Below are 25,202 nucleotides of genomic sequence, written 5' to 3' on the forward strand. Positions count from 1 at the left end.
AATATCAGTCAATAATATGACACAGTTGCAAAGAAAGTTTCTGAGTTATGTTAAAAAGAAAGTTGTATGTATGACATAGGAGGTAATTTTCGGTTCCCAGCTGGCATTAATGAGGTCTGAGATGTGTCCCCTTCCTATATCTGTGTCCCTTCCTAGGCTCCCCTCTTAGGAAAGATATGGACTAAATGTCTAGAGGAAAGCAGTAAAAATCATAAAAATGTAGAAATGAGGGAAGCATTTCTTTTTAATTTCCTGAAAACCTGGGCATGTGTAGACAAGAAGAGTGGAGCAGGAAGTGGAGGGAAGGGTTAGAGGCTAACAACAAATGTATCAAGTTCTCGATAAAGAAGATTTTGATGAACTTTTCTTCATGTCCACTGAAGGTAGGACAAGAAGTATTAGACTACAACAGTGGTGATTTATATTAGAATTTATGAAAATCTTTCCACTTGCAAAGATAGTCAAACTCTATAACATGCTTCCAAGGCAGTTTGTGGAGGCTTCATGACTGAGGGTTTTTTAAGAACAAATCACTCAGCTATTTCTCACAGATTATCTAAATTCAGCTGGCCTTCCCTCAGTGCAGGGCATTGTACTTGATGATTGCTTGATATCTTCCAGACATACCTTTCTACATTTCTGTGATTCACAGTACCAAATTTCAAAGCTTTTTTCATAAATGAATATGATTACTCTAAACACAATAGATGATAGCTAAAAAAACTATAGATTGAGCCAAAATCAAGGACTTTTTCATTACCTTTAAGCCACTCAATAATCTGGGCCCAGGATACCCAAAAACTTGTTTGAAACTCTGCAATTAGGATTGAGGTCTAGAGATTAGTGGTCTGATAGTTTGGAAGGAGCATCTTAAGAAAAGTACAGAAATATCCAATTATGTTTTCCTATCTAAAATTAGTGATGTTTTATATTATCTGAAATACAAGTGGTTTTGATACCATTTAGTCTTTTTCTGATGCTTAGCTCATTTCATAGCTTAAAGAAACGAATTTTTCCAAATGATTTCAATATATATTTCCTTCTTTCCCATATTCATCAAGAAGCATACACTGTATATAAAAGTAGACATTAAATTGAATTAATGTTTAAATACGGACTGAAGCTTCCCAAATTTTGGGAGAGGTTTGGCTCTTTTGGACCCATCATAAAATTTAGGATGAAAAAGGAAGGAAAATATAATTGCAAAAGCTTCAATTTATTCATGCAAGGAAGAAAAACACAGGCAAATGTAATTTAAGTAGTTTGAGTGTGATGAAACAAAGTAGATCAAACAAAGACATAGTTCTCTGAACCATTTTTTTAGAAGAGAAAATAACCTGCCTCTAGAAATATTCCAGTCACAGTAAAAGCTCTGACTTGTTAGGGTTAAATATTCAGTGCAGTATATATTATAATTGTATGACTCATTCCCTGGGCATAATGCTAAAATATATATCCCTTTCATTATATCAAATACCAATACTCTTGTACATTTTTCCAAATAAGACATCTTTCTTTCCTGGCAGCTGCTTTATAGGAAATGAAGTCAGAAAAATTTCAATATGCAAAAACACAAACGCTAAAATTTGTTCTCATTCATTGAAAAATAAACCTTAATGTTCTCTTCTGAGAATAGTGCAAAGCGTATCTACCTATCTACATAGAGCTAATTAGTTCTGCATCGGAACCAGAGTGTTCTGGATGCCAGTCGACAGCAGTCACAAAAAGGTGTACAATTGTTTAAGGATTATCTGGGTTGTAAATGTGCACAATAATTCATTAAAAGATTGAAAGGATGATGTCCACTGACAGTCAGTAGCCCAATGAGCATCGTAATAATTTACAGAGTCTAATATATCCTGAACAAACAAAAATGAATGCAGTGAGATATGAGTATTATATACAACAGGAAACCCTGTAAACATTTGGTAGCTTTGTACCAGGATATGTTCAAAAGACATGGAATACCAGCAGTTTCCATGGTGCATAACTCCAGTGCCCTTGCCTTTATTGCATCTCATAATTTGGAAAGATGTAGTATGGATATTTTGTCTGTGGAAGAGAAATTCTCACTTCATGTCACAGAGTATGTACATGGTTTATAGCATGCAAACATTATTTTCATCCATAACATTTGTGCATCTTTCTGCATCTTTCTGCAATTAACCAAATTTAATTGTTTTTCTGTGCTGCCCCATAAAATCAATGACTCTAGCTGACACAAACTGTAGCATAAATAGTTCTCTAAGAAATATTTTCATTGTACATAATGAAGTACGTGCATTTGTGGAGTACATACCTGAACATATTCAAAGGAAAATACGGTACAACTCAATATTCATTTTACAGTTTCAGATACTTTTTCCCATATTTATAATATCAGTGAAAATTATGAATTCCCTTTAAGAAAGGAATTCCTTATACTTTAGTGTAAATACAATGGACGGGCAGTAAGTGGTCCACAAGCCAGCCATGGTTTGCGAGGGCTAGACCCTAGAAAGTTGCTGGTGCTTTCTTTACCTATGCATCTACAGATATGGTGGCTCGAACCTCACATTGACTGCAGATCACTGTTTCTGGCCAATGGGAGCTGTGAGAAGTGGGGTCCTGAGCCGTGCTGCTTCCTGCAGCTTCCTTTGGCCAGGAAGAGTGATCCTCTGCAAATGGGAGCTGCAAGCAGGCTCTAACTTTGGACATGTAAATAAATAAAAGGCTGGAGGCCCACCAGGGTTTAACCCTAGTGGACTACATCTGGCTTATTGTTCACCCCTGAAAAATAAGGACTAATTTGATTTAAATTAAGGAAGTTAAATATGGTTAAAGGTAACATCATATAGAGGAGAATTAAACCCAGCTGCCTCTCTAAGCCTGGTCACTTCCTCGGATAAAACATTTTACTAAGAAAAGCAAATCGACCCCTTTTGTCCCACTCCATTGCAATGTATAGGGGACACCCTGTATTCTGACTTCCTGTGTAAAATATCTCTCATAGTCCAAATTTTAACAACCCTCTATAATGGTGGTGGGCAACCTGTGACCTGTGGAAGCAGGAAGCAGCAGCCAGCTAGTCCCTGCAGCCTGCGCCATTTACCACACCTCCCTATTGCTGGGAATGGCAAACCACTGCCACTGGGAACTGCTAATGGCCATGCTTGTGGACGCTTAGGCAAACAACATGTCTCACGGCTGCCTAGTGACTTACCCTTACAAGCTTCAATGAAGATTTTGAAAACACCTGTGCTAGAGGCTTCTAAAGTAGTAGAAAACTATTTAGCCTTCAGCTCATCAAATATGGAGACTGAGAGTTCCAATGTGTGCTTATCTCTTGCCAAAACATTTGCTCTTATGTGCCTTGGACTATATTTTATGCCTTCCCCTTTATTATTCTATATTTACTTATTTGCTTTATAGAAATCTATAGTGGCCCCATCTAAGACTGGAATCCATTGTGCTACATTCTCTATAAACAGGTAAGCTTACAATGCAAATAGATGAGGCAACAGATTAGAGCAAGGCAACACTGTCCCCATTTTAGAGATGGTGTCCTAAACAACAGAGAAAGGAACTTGACCAAAGTTTCACAGGAAATTTGGCCAAGCTGGGAATAGAAAGCAGGCCTCCTGAATCCTAGTCAGTATCTTTAAGATCATTCTTCTCAGACTGTTCACTAGTTACCTGCCATTCTAACTGAAACCTTTGCTCTCTATTATGTGCATAGCAAGTGGATGAAGGTTTATTGTGGGAAATAATATGAGGTAGAAAAGGAATAATCAGTATTTTATTAGCAGAAAAAATAAGTCTTGATGGGAAGAATTGACTGAAAGGTTAGGAATTATGTTATTATACTATAGGTAATTTCAACAATATCAAAACAATATATACCGGGGCTCTTGCAAGCAGGCAGAAGTTTTGAGAGGGGCTTTCCTGGTGAAGGAGGCAGCAAACTACAGCACCTTTAGGTAAGTGGCTGTCTAGAGTGTGTGGGTGTTTATGTTTGGGGGTTCTGGGTTGTGTTTGTCTGTTTGTTTGGAGTTTGGAGTGGTGAGCTGTCTGTTTGAAAGGCCGTGTGCTCAGGCTGGCAGCTGGAAGCTGTGAGCCTTGATTAGGTTTGAAATCTAAAACCTCTGTGCTGATTGGCTGAGCTCTAGCCAGAGGGAGGGGCTATCAGGAAGGCCAGAGCCTTTTAAACCCTGCTGGCAAGTGACCAGGGCACTTGCAACCGGGACTTTTGCAAACAGGGCAACTGCTAACAGGCAGGAGTTTTGAGAGGGGAGTTTAGAGGGGGAGCTTAGGGGGATCTAGTTACTTCTAATGTCCTTAAATCTTTTATAACATCCCGATCTGAAGCTTTTACTTAAAAACCCCATATAGAATTAAATTAAATCAGAGGAGGAATTGGGGGCAGAAGACCAACAGCAGAGCGGGGGCTATCCTGTTTACTGAGTCGAGTGTAATATGTGTGATTACCTACCCTGTGGGTGAGTGGCGAATGTGTGCACTTGAAGCAAGGAGCTCCTGGTCCTCGGAGACCGAGTGCGGGCTTTGGAGACCAGGGTGGCTGAACTGGAGGAGCTAAGGGAGGCAGAGAGCTATGTTGATGAGGCTTTTTGGGATGTAGTAGGGTTGTCCCACCTCCAATCTGACAGCCTCAATGCTGTTAAGGAGTATGAAAGGCTCAGGGAAGGAGAGCAGTCAATGGGGGCAGAGGGAAACCATCCCATAGTTGGGACCCTCCTTCCAGAGGGTGCTATGGTATCCTCTCGCACTGAGGATACCTCTCCAGGGGAGAGAACGCCAGTAGTTAGGAAGAGGCAGGTGTTAGTAGTGGGTGATTCGATCATAAGAAATATAGATGGTTGGGTTTGTGATGACAGGGAGAACCGTATGGTGACTTGCCTGCCTGGCGTGAAGGTTGTGGATCTTTCGAGGCATCTAGACAGACTTATATGTAGTAGAGGGGAGGATCCGGTGGTCGTGGTACATGCAGGTACCAATGACATAGGGAAGGGCAGAAGAGATGTTCTGGAGGCCAGTTTTAGGTTGCTAGTAAGGAGACTGAAATCCAGGACCTCGATGGTGGCATTCTCAGAAATGCTTCCAGTTCCACGCGCAGGGCCAGGCAGGCAGGCAGAACTTGAGAGTCTCAATGTGTGGATGAGACGATGGTGTAGGGAAGAAGGGTTTAGATTTAGGAACTGGAGACACTTTTGGGGTAGGGGGACCCTATACAGGAAGGATGGGCTCCACCTATACCAAGGTGGATCAAGGCTGCTGGCATTAAACATTAAAAAGGTCGTAGAGCAGTGTTTAAACTAAGAGATGGGGGAAAGCAGATTGGTGCAGAGAAGCACGTGGATCAGACGGAGACTTCTCTTAGGCGAGACTCCATTGATAGAGATTCTCTAGAATTCAGTCAGAAAGAGAAGAAGGGAAGTGATAAAGTATGGGCCAGATCAGATGAGAAAAAATCACATGTAAAAGAATCCAATACGTCAGGGAAGGGCAGGTATATGAATAGTGGTAGTTTTTTAAAGTGCTTTTACACAAATGCTAGAAGTCTGTCTAATAAGATGAGTGAATTAGAGTACTTTATATCAAAGGAGGAGATTGACATAATAGGCATCACAGAAACCTGGTGGAATAAGGACAATCAGTGGGACACTATCGTACCAGGATATAAAATATATCGGAAGGACAGAATGGGTCGAGCGGGTGGCGGAGTGGTACTGTATGTGAAAGATAATATAGAATCAAATGAAATAAAAATCCTAAATGAATCAAAATGTTCCATAGAATCATTATGGATAACAATTCCTTCCTCTGATGGGAATGTAGCACTAGGGATATGTTATCGACCACCTGACCAGGACAGTGATAGTGTTGCTGAAATGCTAAAGGGGATTAGAGAGGCTATCAAAATAAAAAAACTCAGTAATAATGGGGGATTTTAATTACCCCGTATTGACTGAGTACATGTTACCTCAGGAAGGGATTCAGAGATAAAATTTCCAGATGCCTAAATGACTGCTTCTTGGAGCAGCTGGTACAGGAACCCACAAGGAGAGAGGCAATTCTTGTTTTCGTACTGAGTGGAACAAACGATCTGGTCCAAGAGGTAACTATTACAGCACCGCTTGGAAATAGTGACCATAACATAAAAACATTTAATATTCCTGTGTTGGGAAGAGCACTGCAACAGTCCAACACTCTGGTATTTAATTTCAAAAAGGGGAATTACACAAAAATGAGGAGGTTAGTTAAGCAGAAATTAAAAGGTAAAGTAACTAGAGTAAAATCCCTTCAAGCTGCGTGGAAACTTTTCAAAGATACCATATTAGAGGCCCAACTTTAAATGTACACGCCAAATTAAAAAACACAGTAAGAGACCTAAAAAAGAGCCACCATGGTTTAACAACCATGTAAAACAGGCAGTGAGAGATAAAAAGGCATCTTTTAAAAATTGGAAGTCCAATCCTAGTGATCAAAATAGAAAGGAACATAAACACTGCCAAATTAAATGTAAAAATGTAATAAGAAAAGCCAAAAAAGATTTTGAGGAACAGTTAGCCATAAATTCAAAAACAATAGTAAAATATTTTTAAGTACGTTAGAAGCAGGGAGCCTGCTAAAGAAGCAGTGGGGCCTCTGGATGATAGAGACATAAAAGGAGCAATCAAGGAAGATAATGCCATTGTGGAAAAACTAAATGATTTCTTTGCTTCAGTCTTCACGGCTGAGGATGTTAGAGAGATTCCCAAATCTGAGCCATCCTTTATGGGTGACAAATCTGAGGAACTGTCCCAGATTGACATGTCATTAGAGGAGGTTTTGGAACTAATTGATAAGCTAAACAGTCACAAGTCTCCGGGACCGGATGGTATTCACCCAAGGGTTCTGAATGAACTCAAATGTGAAATTGTGGAACTATTAATAGTGGTTTGTAACCTGTTCTTTAAATCAGCTTCGGTACCCAATGATTGGAAGACAGCTAATGTAACGCCAATATTTAAAAAGGTCTCTAAAGGAGACCCTAGCAATTACAGACTGGTAAGTCTAAAGTCTGTACCGGGCAAATTAATAGAAACAATAGTAAAGAATAAAATTGTCAGACACGTAGAAGAACATGATTTGTTGAGCAAAAGTCAACATGGTTTCTGTAAAGGGAAGTTGTGTCTTACTAATCTATTAGAGTTCTTTGAAGGGGTTAACAAGCATGAGGATAGGGGGGATCCAGTAGACATAGTATACTTAGATTTCCAGAAAGCCTTTGACACGGTCCCTCACCAAAGCCTTTTATGTAAATTAGGTGGTCATGGGATAGGAGGAAAGATCCTTTCATGGATTGGGAACTGGTTAAAAGACAGAAAACAAAGGGTAGGAATAAATGGTAAATTTTCATGATGGAAGGGGGTAACTAGTGGCATTCCCCAAGAGTCAATCCTGGGACCAATCTTGTTCAACTTATTCATCAATGATCTAGAGAAAGGGGTAAGCAGTGAGGTGGCAAAGTTTGCAGATGACACCAAACTGTTCAGGATAGTCAAAACCAAAGCAGACTGTGAAGAACTTCAAAAAGATCTCAACAAACAGTGATTGGGGAGCAAAATGGCAAATGAATTTTAATGTGGATAAGTGTAAGGTAATGCACTTTGGGAAAAATAACCCCAATTATACATACAATATGATGGGTGCAAATTTAGCTGCAACAGATCAGGAAAGGGATCTTGGAATTATAGTGGATAGTTCTCTGAAAACATCCACACAGTTTGCAGTGGCAGTCAGTAAAACAAATAGGATGTTAGGAATAATTAAAAAAGGGATAGCAAATAAGACAAAGAATATCTTACTTCCCCTATATAAAACTATGGTACTCCCACATCTTGAGTACTGCGTGCAGATGTGGTCTCCCCACCTCAGAAAGATATACTGGTGTTAGAAAAGGTTCAGAAAAGGGCAAGTAAAATGATTAAGGGCTTGGAAAGGGTCCCATATGAGGAGAGGCTAGCGAGACTGGGACTTCTCAGTCTAGAAAAGAGGAGACTGAGGGGCTATATGATAGAGGTATATAAAATCATGAATGGTGTGGAGAAAGTGAATACGAAAAGTTATTTACTTGTTCCCACAGTATAAGAACTAGAGGGCACCAAAAGAAATTAAAGGGTAGCAGGTTCAAAACTAATAAAAGAAAGTTTTTCTTCACACAGCACACAGTTAACCTGTGGAACTCCTTACCAGAGGACGCTGTGAAGGCCAGGACTCTAACTGAGTTCAAAAAAGAGCTCAATAAATATTTGGAGGTTAGGTCCATAGATGGTTCTTAGCAAGGGGTAAGGTATGGTGCCTAGCCTTTTGTCGAAGGCAGGAGATGGATGGCAGGAGACAAATCACTTGATCATTGTCTTTGGTTCACCTCCTCTGGGACACCTGGCATTGGCTACTGTCGGCAGACAGGATACTGGACTAGATGGACCTTTGGTCTGACCCAGTATGGCCGTTCTTATGTTTTTATGTTCTTATCTTAATTTATGCAACCTAGGAATAAAACACTGCCTTTCTGATTTGTTACTGTTTTACACTCACTGTGCACACATGTTAAAGTGCAGGTAACAAGGATGAAAGATAGCATGGAAAACCATTGCAGCCAGGCTCACAAAATGGATTATAGTTCCTTGAGTTGTTGACACTTAAATGTTGCAAAGGAGCCAAGATTCAGATTCAAATATGCAAAAGAGAACTCCCTGTTGGAGAATAACTCTCTGAGGCTGCATGCTGGCCACAGCTAGGTCTTATGTTTCTGCATCATTTCCCCCATTCTGGCACACACACAGGAGATATTTTAAAGAGAAGGGTGGGAAATTTTAGATCTTTGTCATGGTAATACTCTACTAGCGTGGGAACTCCCAGAACCCAAAATCAACAGCACAGTTTAATGCTTCCTAGTAGCAGCTTTATAATGAATTGAGCTTTGGACCTGTGAATAAGGAGCTGGAGCCATCTCCCTGTCACTCTTCCTCTCCAGTGCTGAGGTTTACTTGGCACAGGGGAGAATCCAACTTTGTGGTTTTGTCACCTTATAGAATCTAGAAAGCAAATGTGTAATGGAAAAAGAACTGGAACCCCCCTGCTTATATTGCTCCTGGGAGAATTCTGAACCACTGTGCAGTCATAGAATTCATGTTATCCACAGATTTGTTTGCTTCCCTGCAGGAAAAAAAATACTTCTTAAGGTGAACAAAGGAACATTCACTTGCCTCTCCCTGGCAGCCTGAAGCAACCAGATGTGGGGGAAGAGGGAAGCAGCTGGGCATGTGGGCATGCATGGAGAGACATCAATAACTGCTGGGGGATGGAGATGTGCATCCAAGCAGGTGAGCAAATGAGATACTCTGTCTCTCTGTTTCACTATTCTGGCACTCCCAATGTGGAGGACAGGGCTCCAGAGCATTTGGATGTACATGCGAGGCAGGGTTTGTCCTCTCAGGCAGAGAATAATGTTGCAGTCTGCCTGCTTTTTTGTTTACATTGTTGTTCATGAATTGTTCCCATTCTTAGAACAGGTCTGTATCACCAAGAAAAATTGATCTATGGTATTCAACTTCAGCTATGTGAATTACGTATCTGGAGTCAATGTATCCAAAATCGATTTCTTCTGCTGTCCCCACAGTGGGAGGTCAATGGCAGAAACTCTCCCATTGACTTATCTTACTATTCACAACAGCCTCAGTAATCGTACTAAATTAAACCCCAAAATATTGACCACCACCATGTCTATCTTCTGGTAAATGTAGATGTACCCTTCGTGAGTTTCTCCCAGAGCACAGAAAGGTGTAAAAATTGTAAGGCTTCTTTAAGGCTTCTTTTAAGATTGGCGTAAAGGAGCCTTATTATAAATGGCATTTGGTCTTATAAATGCCGAAGGTGCTTTAGTGATTAGAACTTGTCTAAGCTTTTGGATTGAAAAATTCCCTAATCAAGATATGCTCAGTAAACTGTTTACCTCTTACCTTTCTGGTGATGGTCAATAGCCAATATACATTGTGAATTTCATACCCCAGTCCTCACTTGACCTTCAGGTGTTACAGTATACTACTGAGCATATGAGTGGATATGTTCATTGGATAATAAGTAGAGGACAAAACCTAAACACTTTGCTATTATGTAAAGGGGAGTTGGGGATTTCCTTCAAAGGTCCCCACTCCCATTCTATATCCATCGTATCTTAGTTTAATTAAGTTATCAACATAATTGAAACTGACATAATTATATGACAAATAAAATATGCAGAATTTTAAAATATCGTGCACAGAATTAATAGATCTTGAAAGGAAAAAGAATTTTTGAGATTTTGAAAACTTTGTTCCACTGAGGTCAAATGAAGCCAGAACCAGAGTGAGAAGAACTTTACATTTGGATGTTTGGGTAGGGACAATTTTTGGGTTGCAATCTCCCACATTCCATGAGAAAATACCACAAAATAAAAACAAAGCAAGTTTTATTTTTGTTTTTCTGTGAACCAGAGACATTTTCATTTTGGTGAATCAAACAAAATTTCTTTTTGATTTTATGATTTGCCCAGTAAACTCAAAAAGAAAGAGATCTCAGCTTTAATTAGAGCATCTTTGCTAAAGTAAATCCAGTTTATTTTTAAATGTTCACAGTAATAGATTTAGAAATTCCATTAATTTTATAATAGTTCCAAAGTTCTGATGCAGAGGTGATCTGTTGAATATAAGAATCTAAATAGATGTTTCCCTGCCACTCCTGATGTCTCATGTTCTTGTTTTTGGGCATATTTTGCTTTCACTCTATTGTATGCTCATTCCCATAAGATGTGACACACAAATCAAAGTCAAGAGACGTCAACAAGTAAAGCAATCTCTTCCTTTGTCCTTCAGGCACATTTGCACCAAGAGGAATATTATCATGTTGTACTGGCTGGTAAATGTTTAGAAAACTCATTTTAACTTCCTCTTGATGTAGGGTCCCAATTGTCAAAGAACAGTGACAATCCAGTGCTGTCATCCTGCCTTATCTATCTTATACAGAAGCTACAACAGAGGCTTCGGATTTGACAATCGACAAGAACAGATTACTGCAGCAGAGCAAGAAAATCATGTTTAACTCTGATTTTTTCAACTGTATGTGTTCATGATTCTCTATGGACGTGGCCATACAAAGGAGAAAGTCATCTGTGTGCATGTGTGTGTGTTTCTTAGTCCCTACTGCTAATGCCATCCTCCAATTCTTAACTCTCTGTCTCTCTCTAAGATCATCTCATTTTCTGAAATACAGCTCATTGTAGGCAGAGCAATGTTTACAATTATGATTGCGACAATCTTTCTAAGGAGGCAGATTCAGATACCTACAACTCTCCAACTCAGCTTTCAGTGTGAAATTGTATAAGGTTGTTCACAGCCAAAGAGCTGTGTTTGTGTTTTTGTTTTTTTGTTTGAAAACTTGAGCAAAAATAGTCAGGCATTGTGAAAAACAAAATGTGGGTAGGCAAAGAGAGTGGACCCTTGTCAAAGAAACCAGTATTCTTGTTTTGAACAGCTCTAAAACCATAACAAGAGGTGACAGATACTTTGTATGAATATTTCTTAAGGCAGTGGTGTACTTTTCAATGGTCTAATGAACAAGACATGATGTGATGAACATGTAAAATTTAAGAATGTTGTATGTGCGTATTGGTTTCTGCTATGTAATGAAATAATTATCTGCCAACATTTCACAGGTACTGTCCAGGTCTGCTGATGTGGATGGAAATGAGACAATTGCCCCAGAGACCAAGGAATCAAATGAGTACTGTGTCAGTGGCCAGAGCCCTGGGCCCTTTAAATAACGCATCATGATCTGGGAAGCTCTGAAGGCTGAGGGTGTGAGTGCTGTGCCATTTGGGCAATGCTGAGACTGGCTGCCTAAGCCCCACCCTTTGGTTCTTGAGGTCCCACCTTTTCCAAGGAGGTATCCCCTGCACCTTGTCCAGGAGCACAACCATTCTCTTGGTCCCCTTGGGACTACCCAGGGATGCCTGTGAAAGGAAAGTATGCTGATATGCCAACATATGAGGGTCAGAATTGAGTGCTGGGCTCAGCCACTCCTTGGCCATTTCTACACAGGCCACCTTCTTTCTTCGGAAGAGGCATGCTAATACATGGAGCAAAAGATGCTAATGAGGCACAGATGCAAATTCCCCGCTCCTCATTAGCATAACATCACGTGATGTGAAGTCTGGAAGACCATTCTTCTGAACTCCAAAACGCCAGGTAGAAGCTCGGCCCCCTGGGAGGCTTCCGGAAGGATGTACTTCTTGCAGAGGCCCCTTCTTCCCAAAAATTTTCATGAAGAATGGGCCTCCAGAAGAAGGACTTCCTTCCGGAAGCCCCCCCAGGGGCCGTGCTTCTACATGGCATTTTGAAGTCTGGAAGAACGGTCTTCTGGACTCCATATCACTTGACGTTATGCTAATGAGGCACAGGGAATTTGCATCCCTGCCTCATTATCATCTTTCGCTCCGTGTATTAGCATGACACTTCCAAAGAAAGGTAGTAAATCAGGTTGGTGTTTGGAAGAATAGTGAGGCATATACTGTTGACTTCTAAAGTTCTGAAATAAATGAAGTAAAATTAAGGAGTAAATGGGGCAAGATACCCCTTAAAGATAAATGAAGATGAGGTCCCGGGGAAAATAGCAAGTAATTAGTATGTAAGTATGTAACTACACAGCCTGCATTGTATCTTGAAATTGCAGAATTCTGAGTGTTTTGGTTTGCAAACTTAAAGTTTGTCTGAGTCAGGACATCTGGTCACCCTCTGAAGGTCTGCCTGGCCCTTTGATTGAAGGTGAGATTTGGCTAAGGGGTGTGCCTGCACAAGTAGAAACACAATGTTTAAAGGGCTGTGCCCTGGGATATTGCTTTTGTTTGTGTTTTTTGTGTTTTTCTAAGTTCCTGACCCATGGAAGCAAATAGAAGGGGCCAGGCAGGGAGCCCAAGGAAACGGGTATACATGCTGAGCAAGCCAAGCTAAACAAAGTATCTGAAATGTCTGGCCCCATTAGTTAGACTTTTGGAAGGGGCTATAATGAAGCAAAATGTAGAAATGCAAACTGCTATAGTTTAATAGCACCTTGCATCAAAGGGTCTCAAAGTGCTTTGTCTAAGCTGGTCTCATTATCCCTTGGCAGTAAATAATGTACACAATATAATTAGGCCTCTTCTCCCCCATTCCCCCACTCTAGTGCAGTGAATTGGGATAAGGGTGTTTTTGTTTCTCAATATTAATTATTGAAAAGCAGAAAATGTCACTTCTTGGTGAAATCTGCCCTACCTCTGTTAATATGAAGCATGTGCAGAAAATGATGAAAGAATGGTTTAAAAATAAATAGAAAGCCTACCTCTGAGTGGCTCATCTGTACATGAGCAGATAGCATGTAACTGTAATATGGAGAAGAGAAACCCTGGGGATTTGACAGACTAAACCAAATATAATATTGCTTAGTCTTGGATCCTCTTAGGATGATGGTGATGGGTTTAATCAACTGTTAATCTAATGTATAGGCACCCAGATGAGTAGTAAAGAATCTTTGTAACGTTTAGCGAAACTTTTTCTTGGCACTCTGTTTAAGTCAAAACTTTTGTCCCTGCATGTGTTACGCCAAATCTAGGCCATTGCTCAGGGGTGTGAAAAATCCATATCACAGAGCCATGTAGCTATTGACCTAACCTACATTCAGACATTGCTATATCACCCGGAGAGCTTCTCTTGTTGATATACCACCTCTTGGCATGGTGGGATTAACTATGCTGATGGTAGATGCTCTCATTGATGTAAAGGCATCTTCATGTAGATGACTGCAGTGGTTGTAGCACTGTATGTGAAGACAAGCCCTTAGTATATTGTCCAATTTGACACCTAATTTTCCTTGAGAACATATTACTTTTGTTTTTGCAAACTTAAAGTTTGTCTGAGTTAGATTGCTGTACAGAATAAGTCTTATGTGCTGGAGTCTTCACTTTTAAAATATTTTCTTGCTGTTGCTTTCCTTTCTGCATCCTGACTCTTCCTTGCATTGTCTTCTAAATAACTCACAGAGGAAACTGATACTACTGGGAATCCCTTTGTGTATATGTGAGTCTATATCCATACACACTGGACTAGGAAAATTGATGTGAACATCCCCCTCTGACCTGCCAAGTAGTCCACATTGTCCCCTTCTTATCTGCCAAAAGAGTGTTCACCATCTCTTTTGTGCCTATAGAGCAGATTTTGTCCCTGACCCTGCATATGGTATACTAGAGACAGGAATTTGTCACTGTTTCATTCTAATTTGTCTTACAGTTCTTCTCATCTCACATGTCACCATCATTCAAAGGACAGTATCCAATATTTTACATTTTGACATCTTTAAGTAATTATGAACTAATACGGAATGTTCTTCAGATTTCTAACTATTGTTCGTCTTAAATGATCTTGTCTGACTCCATCATCATGAGAGACTTCTACTAAGAAAAGCACCCATTGGCCATGTGTTTGTTCTTATGTATGTGAAGAAGGTGAGGTCCCAGGTTTGGAGACCCTTTTTGGGTTCTCCTCTCCCCAGCATGGATTGGAGTGAGAGTTTTGGGATGCTGTACTGACAACTTGGTACCATGCTGTATCCCTGTTGACTAATAAGACTTCTGTTCCACCTTTTGAGTGAAAGTCACTCCTGACTGTGGGTGGGAAGTGACTTCTGCCTGGGAGAATCCACAAAAATCAATAAACAATTGTAGCAAGAACTAGTTCAATACCTGAGAGCATTTTGCTAACATGATTCTAATCCAGACACACCTCTAGGAATTATGGTATCTGTGTGGGGTGGGACTGCAATTGGAAATGTTTGAATTTTTTCTAGTATCCACCAGGTTAGTGGTATACAAACATTAAAAGAAATAGCAGTCAATTTGGCTAATGATTACTTTATAAACATAAGAAATCAAATTGGCAAGAGAAAAGAAATATACTATGAGCTTCTGAGAGGGTATTTGAACAATGGAAAGCAGCATGAAAACATATAAAACATCTGACTATCTCATTAAATTATGTCCTTCCCACTGATATTGCCTGCATAGCTTATAGGATTCTTTTACAGCACATTATCTGGTTTCTGTGCTTTCCATAAAAGTATACTGTCTTCCTTCTGCTCTTATTTAAAAAGTGAATAAAATTACAGTTTTGCTGTTACTGTGACATCTGTAGGGAGCTTAAGGCTGTAACTGTAGCACAGAAATTCAGAACTGAGATGCCACAGAAGAACAGAGGGAATGTATAGCAATGAATTTGTCTTAAAGCTGAAATCTACTTCCATAAATGTTCACTGGGATTATATTTATATTTGGACCTTGATGGTGTGGAATTACTTCTGTGGATCTGAAATAAAAATGCATTATCAAATCACTCCCCACAGAAGATAGCTCTCCTGTGTGGTTTTTTTAATTTATTTATTTATTATCACCTCTTTCAGTGTTGTACCAGAGCTAATCTAAGTCCTTAGAGGCAGCAGTGTGGATTTCCTTCCACACAAGGAATTAGCATGTGCAGCATGTTCAACATTCTTTCTGTCGTGAGAGATCTGAGCTACAACTTGATTCTTCAAGACACACCTCTTGGGTTGAGAAAGCTAGCCTTATCGATGTGTCTATATTACAAATACTACTGTTTAAACAGTTAGGTTGTGGCCACACTTAGCCAAAACTTCGAAATGGCCATGCTAATGGCCAAATCGAAGAATACTAATGAGGCACTGAATTGAATATTCAGTGCCTGATTAGCACTTGCACGCTTCTGGCTGTGGCACTTTGAAAGCATTGCCTTTGCACACACATGGCTCAGAGCAACTACACGGGGGTCCTTTTCGAAAGGACCCCACACATTTTGAAATCCCCTTATTCCCCTCAGCTGATAATGCATTGTTTGATGATTTGATAATGCAATGTTTAAACAGTGAAATCTGTGATATAGCTCAGCTGAGAGGAATAAGGTGATTTCGAAATGTGCAGGTTCCTTTCAAAAAGGACCCTCTCATAGCCATACCAAGCCACGTGCATTCAAAAGTGGCACTTTCAAAGTGCTGCAGCCAGAAGCGTGCGAATGCTAATGAGGCACTGAATATTCAATTCAGCGCCTCATTAGTATTCTTCGATTTGACCATTAGCATGGTCATTTCAAAGGTTTGGCCAAGTGTGGCCACAGCCTTAGAGAGGAAAGTTGGTCCAATGCTTAGGGAAGTAGCCTAGGAGTTGAAAGACATGGGTTTATGCTTGGGTCTGCCTCAAACTCCCTGTATTATTGTCAACAACTTACTTAGCCACTCTGTGCCTCAGTTCTACTATAAAATGACAATAATGCTGCCTTATCTCCCAGGTGGCCTGTGAGGACAAATCTATTAACAACTACAAGGATCTGAGGGATTGCCCAGATGGTGTGTTAGGGTTTACTAGTACATGGATTCTAACTGTTCAGGCTGATTGTGATAGTGAACATTAAACATATCATGGTGTGTGTTGATAATAGCAACACCATAAAAGTATACTGTCTTCCTTCTTCTCTTATTTTGAAAGTTGTTGCAACACCAACAATGAATAGGAAACTTTGTGTATATCAGTAGAATCCAAATGGAAAGATACTGGGTAATGTACTAGAATATACACCCCATTTGGTGTGCACTAAAACACCATTCAGGTGAGCCTAATGATATGTGAATACAATCTGGGCAGAAACAAAAACCTGTTTAGTGTGTTTGTAAATTATGGAAGATTCATGAACATGCTGTGCCTCGTTAGCGTAATAGTGGCTGTGTGTGATTCGAAAGTGCCGCTTTCAAACACAAGCTGACTGTGTGGATGAGGGCCTTTTGAAGGAACTCCCTGACTCTGAAAGCCCCTTCTTCCCATTTTTCTGTTAATTTGCCTGTTAATTAAGAAAAACCCAGTTCTAAGTGTACTCAATGCTAAGAAGGAGGGAGGCACTCGTAGAATGTGTTAGACGTTGGTAGCTCAGGTTGTGACCCCTACCTCTTCCTTCCTATTGTGTGGAAACTTCATGTTACCCAACTCTGTAGCCTCATGCCTCTCCACAAATTATGCTTCTCATGCAGAAGGAGGGGATGGAAACCAGCCTGGCCACAGGGAGGAATGATAATGCAGGATAATGGGGTAAAGAGGTACCTCTCTAACCCCATGGAGAATTTTTGGAAATTTTCCTTGTTGTGTGGGATATATGTGGCTAGAAGCAAGCCAAGTTAGTTATCAGGAAGCAGAGGCTGCTGGGTAGCAAAGCCGTGGCAGAAGCATAGAGGTGAAATTCTGATTCTATTGAAACAATGAGGGCAGAGGGGACAACAGCTAGTGTGGGCCCTGAGGCAAGGTGGAAAGGGGGTCTGGTTCTGCAGGCTGGAAGGGGCAGAACCAATGACAGAAGGGGAGGGTCTAGATCAGTCAGCCCTTAGCATTGCTTGGACTGTGGTCCTGCCTCCCCTACATAGCTTTGTAGAGCAGTGGAGCTGCACTGTCATGGCATTTCAAAGGCGGTAGGAGCTCTGGCCACTACTACAGTCAAAGTAGCTGCAGCGGAGGCCAGATTTCTTAGCCCTTTTGAAAAGCTGGGTCCCTGGGCAACTGCCTTCTTTGGTCCTCCCATCCTCTCCCTCCCCACAACCAACAACAGGCCTTTGTGAGAGATTTGTCATTTATTTCAGTAGGGCCAGAATTAAACCATCTATTAGCTAATAGCTCAGCTGAGGAAAATTAAAATGCTGATATCAGTGGGTTTTTATACATTTTGGATGAAAGCGAACTGCTGATACTTTTGGGGTTTGATTTATATTCTATTATATAAGCTCAGTATCATCCAATGTAATCATTGCCTTTAGCCACAAGGGTTCCATGCCATTTAAATAAAATGTCAACTATAGTAATGGATACAGTTTAAGTTAGCAGTTAGTAGTGAATGTGACAGAGGTAGGAGCATGTTCTAGACACACTGCATAATTGCTTTTTCCAAATACTGATGTTTCAAGAACTCACCCATTGCTTTCTCTTCATTTAAACTATTTCCTACAGTGAAAGAGAGAAGGACTTTCATACTAATATGGGTTATATTTCCTTGGTAGCTGTAAATGCCAAGAATTCTGCAATCTCTAAATGTGCCATTGTTTTTCCTTTCTCTTTTTATTACTTGGAAGGAGTTGTTTTCATTCCATTACTACTTCTGTGCTAATTCTCTCGTGTCCTTATTCTTTATTATTTAATGCAAACACACTGAGATTCTGACTTGGACTGAGACCTAATGGATTCGTGTTTAGCCTGATGCATCTAAAGATAAAACAATGTATTCCTAATTATTTACAAACATTTTGGTTTGCAAAGCTAAATACTTAAATCCAGTAGAAGCCAATTCACATTTTCTGCTAAGAACAGATGGTAATTAAAATACTCAGTGCCAAAATATATTTTTGCAAATTTTTCCCTTTTCCCAAAAGAACACTTTGATTATTAGTAGATAGGTCACACTGGCTTCCCTGAATAGGGTTCCCTGTTCATTTTTTGACTGCATTCAGGACCATGATCAAAATAGGCTAAAACCTATTTTAAATTGATTTACAATCAATGACCCTCCAAGACAGTTAGACTTCACAGGGCTAGTTCCATTACAATCCTGGGTGATTGGGTCACAACATTTCCAAAAGGAGATTCTAGCTATACTGAGCTATTGCTGTGCTAACCCATTCTTTCACTGACAGCATGTGTCAATGCCTGGCATCTCTTCTGAATGTCAAGCAAACAAGAAAAAGGAGGACAAATAAAGAGCACATGTTTAGGGTGCGGGAGAAAAATCCTGGATATGTAGCGGGAGAGGTGATCAAATGAGGATATGCTAAATGCTAAATACATTGAGATCTTTCATTAGCAATATGTGACATAGCAGGGAGACAGACTTGGTTTTTGGTTTGTCTATATGGAAAGCTACGTGGGATTAATTATTTCTTACAGCGAGTCTCAAAAATCCACACTCTTCAGAGACATAGTTAATCTGACACAGCTCCTGCTGTAGACAGTGCTAGGTCAACGGAAGAATTCTTCTCTCCAGCTAGCCTTCTCTCAGGAAGATGATTAGGTACAGCTATAGGAGACCCCTTCTGGTTGCTGTAGTAATGGTTTACACTGAAACAACTATAGCAGTGCAACTGTTTCTGTGCTCCTGCAACATTTAAATATATCCATAGTCTTTGTCTATAGACAATGGCAATTCTTACTGAAGATGATGGGCCTGCTAGCTGCCTTTCATACTGCCTCAGTGAAGGAAAATTAAATTTCCTTTTTTTTGTGATCATGTAACATGCTTCAAAACATTGATCTTGTCATTTAAGTAACTTTTTGCCTTCTCTTTATGTATTTTGCCTCTATCTTGGGTTGGAGTCCCAGCACATAGACATACAAAGCTGATAATAGAGAGTACAGGTAGAACCTCTCTAATCCAGCACCCTTGGGACCTGACTGGAGCCCAACCAGACAATTTGCTGGACCACAGGAGGTCAATATTTTCTAGCAGTATTACCAACACTTCCATTCCTTACAGTGATCTAAATAGATCTTTAGGGGTAAATTTTAGCTAAATAACAGCACAGAACACTGAAAGCCAGGAGTGGTGGCTGTAAACCAACTTTCTGAGACAACAGGAAACAAGGCCACATATGGTAAGTGGTCATCTAGCTAACTGAAATCTATGACGGATTATGGAGTCTGCTGGTTGAGAGAATTCTGGATTAGAGAGGTCAAACTGCAGTTGACTTCCAGTACCCAGTCAGAAATCTAGTCACTCTAGACCAGGGGTCTGCAACCTATGGCTCCAGAGCTGCATGCAGCTCTTTAAGAACTTTTTGGGGCCCTGACACTATAATTGCGAAGGGAAAAAAAAGTCCTGATCATTTTCAATAAAAAGTGAACATCTAAAAGCCCAAAAATGAACAACTCACACCTATGCAGCAAACAATAGATGATTGCTAAACATTGGATAACTTCCCCAGCATCTTTCTGAGAGAAAGCAGGTTCAGGGTGAACATCAGGAAGAGAGTGGTACAAACGCACACATAAAGTGTGAGGAGATAGAATATGTAAAAAGTTTGTGAATGTACTGCAGTAAACATGTATTGCTTTACAAACTGTTGTGTGTGCATTGTTCTTAAAATAGGGGTTGCAAAAATTATGTTTTTTTCTTATTTTTTAAGGATCGTGGTATGTTCACATGCATAATGGCTCTTGAATTATTGAGGCTTTTTACTGAATTGGAAAAAAATGGCTTTTCTTGCTATTTTGGTTGCTGACCCGTGCTCTAGACAAAAGACTGGTCCTTATCCAGATTGCACTGGTAATAAAATTACCTATCAGGGTTTGTTCTTACACAAGGAAACTGGCAAAGATAGCTCAAGACATAGTGCTGATGGTTCTAAAAGGGAAGAAGATGTTCTGCTTTGGGGTCATTTTCCTGCAGTCCTTAAGCGAGAAGCAACCCAGCGTATTGCAGCCCACAAGCCAAGCATTCTGAAGCAGAAATAGAAAAATTGTAGACAGCTGAAGGGATTGTAATCTCCAGCACAAAATAATTCCCTGAAGTGGTGGGGATAATGAGGCAAGAAAATGTAGGCAGGTTTATTGTTTTGTATCATCTGTACACACCTGCGCTTTACACAGTTAATTAAAAGAATATAAATGTGTTAGACTGTGCAAAATGTGTGAGTGGGTGTTAGCTGCATCATAACTTCTATATGCCACTGTGAGAGCTGAACTGTAAACTAAAAGATTCATGCCTTTAAAGTGAAGTTCTGGGAGAACGTATGGTTAAGTGCACAGGAGTCTGAGAAGTCACTGTTACACCAGAAGGTTCAAACAGCTGGTCCGTTAAATCATGATCTGTTAAATTGAGGGTTTACTGTATGTATTTCACCAGTAGTGGGTGCTAAAATTTTCTGCATGTGCCACGTCATTTTTTTTTAAAGTTAAACACTTCAGGAGCCAGCCGTGTTGCTAAAACATAAGATATCATTCAGAAATCATAACGTGTTTGTTTTCAGATTACTACTATATGTTTGAGTTTGAAGAGAGCCTGAAGCTGAACGGATGATCATGTCACATAAAAAGAGCAAGAGAGATGAGTGGCTTAGATTAAACACAAAAACTAACATTGTAATATATTTATAATTTAAAAAACTGGATCTGTCTGATTAAGAGGAATGCCAAGGAAATAAGAGATTTTTCTTGGTTGGTGTAAGGCCTATTCAAGTCAGTTGTGAATAAATGCCACTAACATCTGAGGGATGTTCAAGTATAATGAATTTGAAGGTCTTAATCTACTTTCCCACATCTGGATGTCCACATCATAAAACACAGCAGTGCAGCTGGAAGTATGTTGTAATCAACTACAGTCTCAGAAAACAGACCAAAAATTAAAAAAAAAAAACTTGCACAGCTTCTAATCTGAAATTGTGATATACCCAATTCAATAATCTTTTATTGGTATGAAGTGGTGTCAAACTATAAGCAAATAAACAAAAAGCTCCCACCCTCTCCCACACACCCCAAAAATAAAAAACTCTCATAGCTGGTACAAATAAGTGACATCTATGCAGGCGATATGTTTCATTATCTCTGAGCTCATTTGTCAGATGTGTCATTACTGACCCATTGGCAGATCATTATTCAGAGCAAAGCTTTCTCTCACAACTTTCCCTGTGGTTCTTTAATACATGATTTTTGCTGATAAGATGAGAAATACTCTCTTGAACTTTTTTGTAATTGAGACAGAGGCATTTTATGCTTCAATGTCCTGATCTGTCATCTATCGCTTTGCTTGCAAAATTGGACCAAAATTTGTGTCTTACAGTTTTCAAAAACTGAAATCAGATGAGAACAGATTATTTTGATTCATTTATATAAATTTCGGATGAGGATCCAAAAAGAATACAGATTCAGCCCTCTGAGATTTATCCATCACTATTTTGATTGCTTTTTATGTTCCTTCTTTCCCTTTCCCATGGAGACATTATTTTAGTTTAAAAGTATAAAAGATAATAGCCTCAGCAGCGAAATCATACTTATCTGTATCCGAAGGTTTCCATTAATGATTCCTGAAGATCGTATTCCCAGATCAACTAGTTGAAGACGATGCCATGGAGACCCTCATAAGATTTTATTAATAGTCTGCCTCCCATTAATTTCATAAGTTTCTGGATGATGAAATGAAATATGACCAGATATCCTTAACTCACTGCTTCAGGTATAGCTATTCATCTACATTATCCTCAAATATTCATTTTCATCTGAGTTTTACTGCAAGACTTCATTATACTGTCCTGATCAAACTGCACATAACTAAAATGATAACATAGACTGTATCTATGCTGGCCCATCAAGGAGATGATAGAGGAGAGTCAAAATAAAAATTTACCTGATCACATCTGATGAAACCTTTCCTTTCTACTTACACCTCTCTCTGCCCAGATCTTGTGACCTGGATTCATTAAGCCTGCTAAGGATTAAACATCTGTTTTTCTCCTCCAGCCACGCAAAAGAAAGAGCCCCCTCATCAGGTAACTGCTTCAGTTCCAAAAATCCCTCTCTCGTTCCATTGTCTCACCTAGATGCTTGCCAACAGGAATCCCACTCTCTCTTGGTTTAACCGTTCACAGGCACTCATTCATGACAGCAAGCCAGGTCAGTTTCTTGCTCTGCGATTGTACAATGGTAGATTGTTCCTGCATGGATCTAGTGAAGTACAAATAAAAAGTAAGACAAGGATAGTACACTGGGATAATCTTATATTAAGTAGTGCCAAGTCTGTGTTAAGCATCAGCATCTGAACATCAAGAATTCATCAGTAGCATTTACTTTAGGAGAAAAATCTTCTCCATGATTTCTCCCATACTACCACTTATGTGTAGGAAAAACTCTCTGATAAAATGCAAAGAGTCCTTACATCAAATTCCTTGATATGTTTTCTTAATACCTGTCTTTGCTGTGATAGCTACAAAATCCTGACTGCTGAGCATGGCTAGGTGGATGAAATGTTTTGATTTTCTTCTTCCTGTTATTTCCTTTTATTAACCTCACTACTTGCACTGCAAATTAAAAGTGAACTTCATATAATTAATAAAACTCACCAAGTTCATTTTCTTGTATGTTGTATTCCTATTCCACGGCCTTTGTGTAAGTGCTTCTATAGCCTGCACAGCCTTCAGGGAACAGAATGTCCACTTCCTATGTTTGTATTACATTCAGCACATGACTAATGCGGAGCTTTTCAGTATTCCCTGAATATAAATATCCCCATCAACAAGCAGTTTAGTAAACTTTTCATGTCTCCATCAAAGTAGCATGGGAAAATGCCGTAGGAGACAAAAAGTTGCCAGTAGTTCTAGTTACAGCTAGAAAAAATGGAATATGGGATACCATATTATAGGATCATTGTATTTTTCCTGTCTGTCACTGTTTAGGATCAATCATTCAAACTGAAATTCTAAAACCACCCCAGCAACTTGAAAAGTGGGTTTCCATGTCAACAGCTGTAAATATATCAAATATTTTATTGGGCATAAAATAGCCACAGGGCACTTTAAAATAGATTACCAAAGGAGACAAACTTTTGCAAAATTTCACTGTTATTGACATATTTCTTGTCCCCTCCTACCTCAAGCTAACTTTTCACTTTCTAAGTAGGATTTTATGAGCTATTTCTAGAAATCAAAAAGGGTTTTATAGAACAGAGGAGCTATGTTCAATATTTCATAATAATACAATGAAAGATAGCTTAATTACAAACCAAACTTGCAAATAAACCAACTTTAGATTAATTCTGGTTTATCTATTTTAGGTAGATTCTGATCCTAGTTGTGCCCCCAGAATGCAGCATTTTCTCTGATATAACTCAGTAGAACTTAATCTGAAATGTTTTTCAAAAACAATTAACTTTTGAGTGTTCAGCTTCAAACACTTTAAAAGGCCTGACTTTCAGATAGTTAAATCAGGCTCCTTTAAAATGTGCCAGGTTGGCACCCCAAATCACTAGTCACTCCTGCGAATCTTGACCTTCTTGTGTCTGTGGGGGTTATTATATACTATATAGTTTACAATACACTAAAAAGTTTAAAATGTTGTGTAAAAAATTTAATAATTTGTAAATCTACTGTACAATTTCAATCTTATGAAACTTCATTTTATTGAACTTTAAACAAACTCTACATTTTAATCATAGAGTAAAGCAGAAATTGCCAGTTTTAAATTATTGTGTGGTAATTTTACTAGTTAATTTAGATAATTCTTCCTGTTAATTTTATTCTTAAATTGCCTCTTTGTATAGACCTACTTTATACTAGACATTATTCTAGTTAGTTAGAGAAAGAGCCTGTCACTGTTATACTAATGAATGACCTCTGGTTTAATTGGTGAATGATTCAGCATCCCTAGTACATATTTCCAGCCCACAGAGTTTCAGAACACAATTTCTTTTAATTAAAAATTTCTTTTCGGCTTCCTTGCCAAAGTCTATTCATTTCCTATATTGCACTTTTTAAGGCCACTTGCATAGAGAAGGTAGCCTTTTACTGCACTATTAACAGAAAATGGGGTTATCTTTCAATATTCTTTCTATTCTGCATCCACTAATCAAAGCACAAGGACATCTTCTAGAAATATTTTCACATACTAAAAGATTAATGATTCATTTTGCCTCCCCTGGGCTACTAGTTGTTTTACATTTAAGCCACTACTACGTACAAAATATGACAATAACACTTGCATCTTTTTTGTAATTGATCTAAACCTTTACAAAAGCTAAAACTATGATGGTGATCATTCATTGCAGAGTATGATCTTCTTCCATGGGATTTCTTTTCTCCAAACTGGAAGATACTTGTGGAGGACTTTTTTTTTAAAATGGGGACCCTGGTGTACATCGGTCACCACACAGTCCTTGACAGATAAAGGTCTTGAAACCAATGATGTAGACACCACATAGCTTAGAAATCCTTGCCGTTTTCATCTGCCTTCACAGCTATTATAACATTGCACAAAAGTTTGACCTTCATTTTGTACTTTTCCTCCGTCTGCTTCATCACTGAGGACTCCTTGGATCACACGTGATGGGAACCTCACCCTTGACCATTCTGCCATG

The 25,202-nt window shown here is 39.3% G+C and overlaps 1 long non-coding RNA gene across 1 annotated transcript in view; it reads right to left on the reverse strand.

Annotated features, from left to right (window-relative positions):
* LOC142005654 (uncharacterized) overlaps window positions 1-23,246 on the reverse strand; it is a 47,592-nt gene extending 24,346 nt beyond the window's left edge. Inside the window, exons 1-2 of the long non-coding RNA XR_012643095.1 lie at window positions 23,194-23,246; window positions 22,671-22,798 (exon numbers count right to left, since the gene is read on the reverse strand). This is a non-coding gene — a long non-coding RNA (uncharacterized LOC142005654). The remainder of the gene's footprint in view (window positions 1-22,670; window positions 22,799-23,193) is intronic.
* Between the last annotated feature and the right edge of the window lie 1,956 nt (window positions 23,247-25,202).

The sequence above is a fragment of the Carettochelys insculpta genome, chromosome 1 (genome assembly GCF_033958435.1).
Source record: "Carettochelys insculpta isolate YL-2023 chromosome 1, ASM3395843v1, whole genome shotgun sequence".
NCBI classification, from domain to species: Eukaryota; Metazoa; Chordata; order Testudines; family Carettochelyidae; genus Carettochelys; species Carettochelys insculpta.